General features: G+C 37.1%; 1 pseudogene; it reads left to right on the forward strand.

Annotated features, from left to right (window-relative positions):
• The first annotated feature begins 3477 nt into the window (after positions 1–3477).
• LOC119892247 lies at positions 3478–10860 on the forward strand (annotated as a pseudogene).

Raw genomic sequence — 10860 nt, forward strand, 5'->3', positions numbered from 1 at the left:
AAAATATCTGAGGACTTCCTCTACCACTGATCACATCTGTATCAAATGAGTGAACTCAGAAGTTGAGAATGAACTCAGCTTTGTTGTTGCCATAATGAAAAATGAAAGCAACATTACAATGTACAGTGTGCAGATCATCATTATATTCTTTATTACAATATCGTTTGAGAATGGAATTCATTCTTGGCAACTGGCAAGATAATGTAAGCTTAAAAGGGGTGGTGATGGCATAGATAAGATGCTTGTCTTTGGTGTGGGAGACCTGGGTTCAGATCCCACTGTGAGACGTCCACCATTGTGTCCCTGAGCTTTGGATAAAAGCATCAGCTAAATGAATAATGTAAAAGTACACTCAATAGATTTTCATTTCTGTTTCATTGGACCTTTTGAGTTTAGATTACTTTGTGACTTATTAAATCTTTAATTTTATTGATATTCAGAAACCCGGATCCGGTGTTTATATGCTACAGTATCCTGGTTTCTATGGTAACACTCCACATTGCATATTCAGGTCTCTCAAAACCCGGATAAAAGCTTCTCCAGTGGCTTGTTTCATAAACCAAATGCATCTTAGTCTGGTTCTCTTTGGGTTACCTGGGGATCCAGTATAGCCGGTATAATGTAGCTGGTCATGATAGTAATCACAAGTCAATCACATGTGAGTGAGTGGAGTAGTCAGTATGACATTACATATAGAAAGTGTTAGAAAACTCAAAAACAATAGCTCCACTGCAGATTTCCCGTCATTTAAACCCCCTTTATAGAAACATAGCTTCCAGTATTCGTGACTCATTTTTCATTCTGATCCACGCCACCCACATTCCAGCAGTCTTTCCTGTGTATTTACTTCCCTCCAGAAACAGGACGCCATTGAAACACTGCAGATCAAAGACAATATGTTCTCCTTGTATGATGAATCTACAGGACACTCTGTGACACTGGTGCAGATAGAAACAGCATCGGCAGCTTACAGGCTGTAGTAACGCCATATGTGCTGACACACATAATATAGCAACTACAGGACCTTACAGACTGTACAAGGACACCATACAGGGCACAGTACACAGGAAATATACTCAACATATCAGGAGGTACATTTAAAAAGGAAGCCTTGCTCTAACTGTGAGATTTCTGCTAAAAACCTTCCTTAAAAAAGCCATATAGATATGGACAGAAAGGGTTTCAGAAGTTTGAAAGAAAAAAGTGGTTAATAAATTAAAGTACTGAACTATTTTGAGGTACTTCACTTCTGTTTATGCTACTTCACTACATTTCAGAGGGAAATAATGTGCTTTTTACTCCACTACTTTCACTTGACAGCTATAGTTAAGTAGTTACTTGCAGATTTTACATACAAAATGCAAAATTATCTTATAAAATATACTTTTATTGATTAACTGCTCAGTAATGTATAAGGTAGTTAAAAGTAGTTCCACCTTTATCAGCTACTACATTAAAACTAGAATGGGCATTTCCTTAAGAAACCGTTATCGGCAGTGCGGCTCAAGACTCAGTGATGTGCTGTTAACGAAAAGGGGGCCAAACTCACTGAGTTTGGCCCCCTTTTCGTTAACATGCTGTGAGCAGGGTTTTGTCCATCAATCTCTGGATCTGGAACAAGAGCAAGACCTCCACCACCGGACTACTCAGATACACTGTGAAGGGAAGGCTTTCAAGTTTCTTTGTCAATCATGTCTTATTCTGACAAAAAAATGCCTCCTAAGCACCAATAGAAGGCATGTTTTGCTTATAAACATTTCTGTGATGACTACTGCGCTGAAGAATAAACATACATGCTTTTATCCAAAGCAACTTAAAATTGCTATACATGTCAGAGTTCACACAAGGGGTTAAGTGTCTTTCTCAGGGACACAATGGTGGATGGGTCACAGTGGAGGATTGAACCCAGGCCTCTCACACCAAAGGCAGGCGTCTTACCCATTGCGCCATCACAGCTATTGAGTTATCAAGCTATTAAGTCTTTTACAGCACAATTCTTTGGCTGTTCATTTATTTTATTCTTCACCAGCGGAGTAGCCATCACAGAGCAAAACATGCCTTCTATAAACTCTTCTGAAAACTAAACGTCCACTGAGCAGGATTTTGACATTTTGAGGGAGAAAAGGCATGTGGCTACATTTTGGTGCCTTTTTTGTGCTTATAGAGGTAAATATACGTGACTAGCAGCAGTTTACAAAAACATTTCTGGTCTGCAAAATCCTCCTGTCTCCACTCTAACTGATCACATGACACACTGGTAAAGTATGCTAAAAGCTGTAAAACCCTTCATTTTGGAAGGGCATAGCTCCTAAGCTAAACCACTTTTTTAGCAAACACCAAATACAACTTTGAAAGATCAACATCTTTTCTGCAACTTACAGCTGAAATTGAGTCTCTAGCTGCACATATGCCGGAGCACTAAGCTCTTAAAGTTGGAAGAGTGGAGTCCCTGCTCCCATAGGAACCCATTCATTTTAAAATGCATAAAAATATTAATATGAAATCAACCATTACAGATATCAGCAACACAGGTAATAGCACCCATCTCATGAAGGAACCAAGTTTGTAGGACAAACAGTACAGGACTAGTTAGATGCCAAAGAACGGCGGAATAATAATAATAAAATAATAATAATGAGCGAAGAGAACAAAAGTGTGAGAGCTGCAGCTCTCACACTAATCAACACTCTGACAAGGCCATTCTGCACAACTTGCACTCTGCAGCTGCCGAACTGCACTGGTTTATTATTGTTGTAGTTCTGGCTCTCACCAGCAGGTGTCTCCCTAATACCGACATATATTAATTCATCACAGAATCTCATTTATTACACAGAAAATGAACAGGAAGATAATAAGATAAGGAAGATAGTAAAAGCATTTGTAGTGCTGAGAGGTGTTTTGTTTGTTTGGTTCAAGAATTGAAACAGAAGAAAGTGCTACCACTCAATTAAAATTATCCAGTCTCCACATCTGAATCAGATTATTATGTCTGTACATTGCACATATTCATTATACTTTATGTGAACATTTAAACATTCACAGTTTTATAATATATATATATATATACCAAAGCAAATTCTTTGTATGTGAAAATGTATTGGCAATAAACTAAAGAATATAAAAAAATAAAGGCTGATTAAAACTTCAAAATCCAAGAAGTATTAGAGCAAAATATATTGTTTGTTTTCTTTATTGATTTTAAACACAGAACACTACAATCCTAAAATCTATTTCCAATTGGAAATATCATTGGAAGAAAAGACAAAATATATATTGAACTTCAGCTGAATTCATCAAAGAAAATCAAAATATATCAAACACTTAAGGCCCAAATTCATCGTCCACTTCATGAATTAATTAAATAACCCTAGTCAACCCCTCATATTCTGTTATAGATAAATTCAAATTCGTCACTTAATGTTTTTGTTCACTGATTGTGTGCTTGTTGTGTCTCCTGTCAAATTGCTGATAGTCTCGAGAGCTGGAGGTCAGCGTCTTCTGGCGTGACCGGAGGGCGATGTGTGCTGTCAAGTTCCTTCGACTGGAGGAGATGATGGACAAGCTAGAACACAACGAGGAGTTAAGTCTGGAACCACAGGGGCTTCTCTATACCAAGGTACACAAAGAACGGCCTACAAATTCGCAAATGTATGTGAAATTTATTTGATCATTTCTGGGGTATTAAAAGTCTTCAAACCACATTGAAAATAATGAAAGGTAATTTGTTTGCTTTGATATATGGCTGGGCAATAAAACAATAATGATAATTGCAATTGCAATATAATTTTCCTCAATAACAATATAACAAATGTTCAATATGTCAGCAATAAATGTTTGATTCAATTAATTTGAATTATGAACGAATTAGCACTCAGTATTTCTGTTAAGACATTTATTTTGTTGAGGAAATGGGACTGAATAAAGATTTACTAATCATATTTGTTGAAAAATGATTTTATCAGAATCATTTTGAATGTTCTACCTCAGATTTGTGAAGCGATCCACTATTGGGCATCAAGTGTTTGTTCTGACCATGAAGAAAAGTTTAAAACCACAATTAATCTTCCGATGTCTTCATCTTTCACTCAGGAGCAAAAATCTGCCTTCAAACTTGAAAGAAATAATAATTTGACATTTATCGTTATCGATATCAAATGGTATGAAATGTTTTTATCGTGATAACATTTTTGGTCATATCGCCCAGCCCTTGACATTTACTTGACAGCTATAGTTAACTAGTTACTTTGCAGATATTACATACAAAACGCAAAATTATCTAATAAAATATATAGTTTTTGATATATAGTTTTTGATCTGCTCAGTAGTGTATAAAGGAGTTTCAAAAGGAGTTTCAAAGGATGTTTTGGAGTGGAGTTTTAAAAATGTTTTTAAATTTTTTGAAATCTTTATTTCTTGCATATTACACATTTTTTATAAAAAATTTTGAGAAACTCTTTATCAAGGCATAAACCCAAGTCTAGGTCCATAATAATAAATTCTTCTGTTCTTGATTTTGCAGCTTCGATTCATTGACACTATTGTTGAGCGGCAGCCGAAACTGAGACGTCAGCGATGTATCTTCACTAAAGAGAGAGGTACAGATGAACAACCTTTCTTTGCTTGTTGTTGATTGATTTGTATATATATACAATATTTTATTCTTCCTCAGGGAAAAACTTTCTCAGAGCAGCCCAGATGAACATGAATTTTTCCACATGGGGTCATCTGATGATGAACATCCTCCCTCGCTACAGCTCCTTCACCACATTCAGCTCGTCCCTCTCTACCACCCCCGACCTTGTGGCCAACGGCACCCTACGTCCAACTGAGAAGGAGCCTCAAACCACCACTCCACTGCCAAGGTCAGAAATATTTAGTAATAGTTAGTAATAATAAGTATCATAAGTTGACCTGACATAGTATTAGATCAATATCAAAATCAATACATTTGTAGATGGTTTTCACTGGACAGGAAGGGTATGAAAAATTGTATTCTGAAAAGTAACTTGTAACTAAAACTGTCAGATAAATTTAGTGGAGTAAAAAGTTACTCAAGTAAAGTACAAGTACCTAGAATTATTACTTAAATTTTAAATTTTTAAGTTCTGTACTTAGTATAAACCTCCGCCACAACTGTACTAATTTCCAACTTGCATTGTAGCATCCTCTGAAATAGCATGTTTGTTTATTTTTTGGTTTTGATTTTTACAAAGCATTACTGTTTAGCAAGTTGAACATCCCACATGTCAGAGCTTCAGACCAACACTTCCATGGGCCAGCACATACTTTAGTGAGTGTTGAAGCTGAACAGTTGCCTTTTTTTGTTGTTGTTTTCTTTGTTCATCTGCAGCAAAGCTCCAGTGATCAGACTCAGCATCACTGAAGATCAGCGCTCTCCCACCAACACTCCCGCCATCATCAGTACAGCACACGAAACCTCATCTGTTGCACTGCAAGAAAAACTGGTAAATGACTATAGATGAACCTGCTGTTTAGGGTATTTTCTCTTTACTTTTATCCAAAGTGACTTCAAATGAGTGAAACAGTAGCAAAAGCCTAAATTATTTGAAGCAATATAATACTAAGACTAACAGTCTAAAGCCACACTAGCGGCTCTGTGAGGCTCCGCTAAAATGGCTAAAAACATGTTTCCTGTAGGTTTCATTTTTCTTTCTATAAGATGTAGCTCTAATTTTTAAAACCAAATGCTTGAAGAATGTCATGTTTGATTTAAAAAAACATGTGTGGATATGTGCAAGTTTATCATCTACCAGATTACATAAATGTATTGCTGTATTGCTGGAACTCCATTTATACTTCACAATAGGTCCTGTGGGTAATACATAATTTCATTTTAAGAAACTAAAATAAATATGTAATAATAATGTAATATAAACATTTGATCAGGTACAAAAGAAGAGAGACCTATTGATGTTGGGATGTGATTTGTGACTGTGTATCATAGTTGTAACTAAATAGTAAAATGTTCTAAACTTTGTCTCTATTTGCAGTCATCCATAAACAACACAGAAGGAAGTGAAGATCAGCCTGTATCTGCTTTAAAGTACACACACACATTCACACATACACATGTATACACAGACACTATCTTATATACTATAAAGTTTAAATATTCTTCTAATCTTTGTCTTTTTTTCTCTTTCACAAGGATGCAGATGGAAGATTACAAATATATTTCAGTTTTGGGTAGAGGACACTTTGGGAAGGTAACAGTTTTTAAGCTCATCACACTTAATCAAAACAACTTCTGTTTGTCCTCAATTGGTTGCTGGTGAATGTTTCTCTCTAGGTCCTGCTGGCAGAGTTTAAGAAGACAGGAAAACTGTACGCCATCAAAGCCTTGAAGAAAAAAGACATTGTGACTCGTGATGAAGTGGACAGGTGTGTGTGAAAGGGCTGGGAAAGCTTTAAGAATTCACTTTATCCAAATAACCAAAGAAAACCCCAGGTATACCAGGATCCACCCAAATGATAAAGCATTCTGTCTTCGGTAGCGATTAGTTCCAATACAAACTGTACAGAGTGACGTTTGTGAATTATCCAGGTTTACATTTGTTATACAGGTCAAGGAAATGTATTTGTTTCAGAGTCACTAAATCAAAGGTGTTATTCTGCAGCCTAATGAGTGAGAAGAGGATCTTTGAGATGATCAACGCATCTAGACATCCCTTCCTGGTGAACCTCCACGGCTGCTTCCAGACCAGCGACCATGTCTGCTTTGTCATGGAGTATTTACCAGGCGGCGACCTCATGATTCACATCCACAACAATGTCTTCACTGAGGCCCAAACCAGGTCCTATGTCCTCTTGTTGCTTAAAGACACTCCACTGTTAGCAAACAATATGTTGTGTTTAATGTACAAGCATTTATATATTTATACTGGTCATCACACACTTCACACTCTTATAAAAAACATCTGTGGTCTCTCGATGATAAAAAAAGCCAGTAAATATAGTTACTTAAGTTTTTTTTTTTTTTTAATTGGTAATTTATTTAGGGTACATCACAGAAATCTTCTGGGGTTGGAAAAACTTTTCTTCATTACTATTTAATGTGGCACAGCAGGTGTGGTCATAATCAGTATTATAATCCATAATCTAAAATCTATTGTTGTTGTGTGCAGGTTCAATTCAGCATGTGTCCTGCTGGGTTTAGAGTTCCTGCATCTCAATAAAATCATATATCGGTAAGTCACCCCAGCCAAAGTGATGTCATGTCATTGTACAGGTACTGAAGCGTCAGGTATAATTACATGTTCTGTTTGTTTTACAGAGATCTGAAGCTGGACAACCTGTTAATGGATGCAGATGGATTTGTAAAAATCACAGACTTTGGACTTTGTAAAGAAGGTGAATTGATTTAGCACAGGATCTACACATCACCTAACTCTTCTACTTTACCCACCAAAAACACCTGCTACTACTTATTTGTGGCTTATTTACACCAGATTTACAGAAAGTCTCTAGAAAATCCCAGTGAAAATAGGTGCAATCTATGTATGGACGCAATCGATCTTGTGTTGATTTCAGCCCGTTGATCTTTGGGCACCTGAGTCTGAACGAGTGGCAGCATGCATTGCTGTTTTCCAGAGTCAAAAATGGTCAAATCCTAAACATAGTGGCTTTATTTACTCCTATTTGATCAATCTTGATTTAACCTTACGCAGAACTCTTCTTAAGTCTTTTGTCACAACACCTGTAACAGAGCTGTCACTGTTTTGGCAGGGATGGGTCATGGAGATCGGACCTCGACTTTCTGTGGCACTCCTGAGTTCCTGGCTCCTGAGGTCCTGACAGACGACAACTACACCCGAGCGGTGGACTGGTGGGGATGGGTGTTCTCATCTACGAGATGCTTGTGGGAGAGGTTGTTAACACGTATTCAATTCTCTGTGTTCCCCCTCTCCTCAGTTCCACCAGCATTTGTAACTCCGTGTCTATATTCAAAGCTTTGAATGACATGGTGTTCACATTTGACCGCAGAGTGTAATTGTAGATTTAGCTATTAGTAAGTCCAGAGTTTTATTGATAACTTAGCACCTGTCTTCCCTGCAACTAGTCTCCATTCCCTGGTGAGGATGAGGAGGAGGTGTTCGACAGCATTGTCAATGATGATGTGCAGTATCCGGAGTCTCTTCCTCTGGGTGCTGTCTCCATCATCCAGAAGGTAAATGCCTCTTATATGTTGCTCTTCCAGTCCCACTTAACTCTGAGGCCATATTTTTTTTTATTAAAAAAGGCCTAGTTTGGTATTTGTCAACCTGGAACCCTTGTTCCACATTTTTGTGTCTATGTGAGTAATAGGGGCAATATTTTTTAAAATCCAGTGTTGAGCAAGCGCCAAACAGTGAAACTGGGCTGCAAAGTACAAGGACGAATACGTCTACTAAAGTGCTTGTTTTTGCCACTGCCAGGCTCTTTGAAAGGGTAAGATCCTTTGTGTTTAACCAGAAACTGTTGCTATATCTCACTTATTAAAGTCACCACACTCCATTGACAAACACAGTAATTTTACCTTGCAGAACGCAGCAGTTACTGGTCTACCGCTGCCTCAGTCGGTTAGTTTGTTTGTGTTACATTGGTATTTTTGTCACAATTACACAAACAAACTAACCGATCGAGGCAGTGGTAGACCAGAGAGATTAAATTATTGTTTTTGTCAAGGGAGTCTGGTGGTTTTGGCGTGAGTGATATAGCGACTGTTTGTGGTTAAATAAAAAGGATCTTACTCTTTAAAAAAGGTGTGTCTCTGTAGGGATCATTTCTGCAGTGTTGTTACAGCGCAGCCTCTTTTCTGCGCTCGCTCAATACTAGACCAGGTTGCAAAATCAAGGTATCAAGTTAATTTATTTATTATTTACAAGACATGGTTGTACAATTAAATGAAATACTGTAGTCCCCTCCAGCCACATGTATATAACTAATTATTAAGTTTATATTAGAATTTGGTATCCTGGCATAATGTAAAAAGTAGCAACAAGATAGTGATGATGATGTGGTTTTCATCTTCACATAAAAAGTCTGACATTTGGGAAACAGTGTCCACTTTGACTGTGTTTGAGTACCAAGCATCATCGATGTAAACACTCTTGCTGGAGTCTTGTGCTTTGTCAGCTCTGCACACAGTCTGCCCGGCAGTGCTGGATCTGGTTATGGCTTAGCCTGTTAAATCAAAATCCAACAGACATCATTCAATGATATGATATTTCAGCAATAAAGCTGAAAAAATAAGATTAATAAGATTTTTAGTGTAGTAAAGTTTGAAGGAGCTACCAATTGCTGCATCTACATGAGCCACTGTTGCCATAGCATTTAAATACCGAACTTACACTTTAAGATCTTTATGCCTAGTTTTATACCCATTTTCCATTAATTCATTATGGCATAATTTGGTATATTTGAATATAAATGTTTATGGCTGAAAAGGTCAGATGTTGAGACAGACCCTGTTAAAAAAAGGCTGTAACAATCAGACAAAATGGGACTGTGATATCTGGTATTACTACATTTTTCACACTGTAGCTTTTTATGCACTAAGATATGATTCTCATTATTACAATAGAGAAACATTTACAGTCAATTAGGGATCTGGCTGTTAATGGAGTTTCTGCAATATCTTTATAGTATATTGATTGATAATTGACATTATTGTAAACTGATGAAAACCGATAAATGTTGAAAAACTCTCTTGATCCTTCATCTAGCTGTTGAAGAAGAATCCTCTGAAAAGGCTTGGAGGTGGAGAGAGGGATGCACATGAGGTCAAAGGAGAGAAATTCTTTGAGGTAAATCACTTTCTTTAACAGTACATTCTCTAAATAAAGCTTAGGGTTTGCTACTAAACTTCTAAACCTCTTTGACGCTCTGCAGACATTTTGTGTGTTTGTTAAAATCCATGTCCACCACGTCTGATTCAGCCTAATGAGATATTGATTTGTATGGATTAATATGCACTGGCTGAACCTGCCAAGACACATCCAAGCTGTGATAAGCACTTCGGATTATTCCACAGCATTTAATATTGATTCAATATGAAATGATAACTTCATTGTTCACTTTGTGGAACCTTGTCTTTCAGACCATCGACTGGGAAGCCCTGCTGGCCAAGAAAGTCAAACCGCCGTTCCTGCCGGCAATCAAAGAGTCAATGGATGTCAGCAACTTTGACAGCGAGTTCACTCGACTCCAGCCAATCCTCTCGCCTCCCTCCAAGCCCTTCAGCCTCTCTGCGGAGCAGCAGGAAGCCTTCGCAGACTTTGATTTCTGCGCCTTGCATGGATAAAAGATGAGCTGAAAAGACCAGGGTGGGAAATCACTACCAGACAAATGCATCTGTTTTTGTTGCTGGGAAGTTTGTCCACTTAAGAGGTTACCTTGGCAGGTACACTACCATTATCATTTACGTATAATCAACTCCCTTATTGGCTAGTAAAATAAGTCAAGTTACCAGCTACTTTATTTTATTATTTTAGTTTTTTTGGACAAAAACATTTAAGCTGTGAGTTAACATTGACAGGACTTTTTAAAACTTTAGTCTTTGGTTTAGTACTGTATTAGTTGATTCATTTTATTTTTTATCAATTCATCCGTCAATTGGCATAAAATTGGTCTGTGACGTCCTTTGTAGTACAGATACTAAACATTTGCTTATTACAACCACAAATGTTTGCTTCATAGCATTTACATGAATACTATGCCAATAAGCACTTTTTTAACTTGTAATGGCCTTTGTTTGTCATAACTTTTAACAGTTTATAGACAAAATTGATTAATCAAAAAAAAAGATAGACTAAAAGAATAATTCAGCATTTTGGGAAATAGACTTGTTAGCTTTCTTGC

The sequence above is a fragment of the Micropterus salmoides genome, unplaced genomic scaffold, assembly GCF_014851395.1.
Source record: "Micropterus salmoides isolate LMB-PRFRI ecotype aquatic unplaced genomic scaffold, ASM1485139v1 Ms_hic_scaffold_7, whole genome shotgun sequence".
In the NCBI taxonomy this organism is placed as follows: Eukaryota; Metazoa; Chordata; class Actinopteri; order Centrarchiformes; family Centrarchidae; genus Micropterus; species Micropterus salmoides.